This window comes from Limulus polyphemus, unplaced genomic scaffold (genome assembly GCF_000517525.1).
Source record: "Limulus polyphemus unplaced genomic scaffold, Limulus_polyphemus-2.1.2 Scaffold2184, whole genome shotgun sequence".
NCBI lineage: Eukaryota > Metazoa > Arthropoda > Merostomata > Xiphosura > Limulidae > Limulus > Limulus polyphemus.
In genome coordinates, this window is record NW_013667794.1 from 64,769 (window position 1) to 65,483 (window position 715).

The window sequence follows — 715 nt, forward strand, 5'->3', positions numbered from 1 at the left end:
ATTATGTATCCATGTGTTCGGGGAATAAGCACTTCATACACAGTTAAAATAAGATTATTCTGCAAGCAACTGTTTAAAAACGCAATTAAATCAACGTTAAATAACAAAAACGATTTAATTTAGATTTTTTCTTTAATATTTTACGTTCGGTATTTTATTTTTTAATTTTCATTTTTCATCCTTTCATTTTATATTTTTTAAATGTATCTTTTTTAATTGATTGTTTGTTTTATATTTTGCGGAATATTTAAAAGGTTATTGGGTAATTATATAACAACGAAAGCTCAAAAAATCTTAGAGTGTATTTGGTTATTTTTCTAAGTTTAAATACCTTTTAAGAAATGTTACAATTATGATAATTTTCTTTATTTTATAAAATTTATGCCTATTGTGTATGTGTGTGTATATATCAATAAGCAGATTTATTCTTAAATCATTGATTACACAGGCCTGCGATGGTTTTATTATCTTGAAATTTTTACACGTTCTACAGTAATTCCTGTACGCTGAATCCGAAGATGGTGTTCACTTTTCTTCATCACGTACAGGTTTTTCACAGAACGTCATTACGCAATACATAAAAGAAAGACCACAACACTTAGTTTTGAGACTAAAAGACGTAGATTTCACACAAAAAATCAGGATGAATGAGGATGCATATTCGTTTAACATCAATGTTCTTCCCTTTTCTTCATTTTGTTTGTATTTTTTTTAA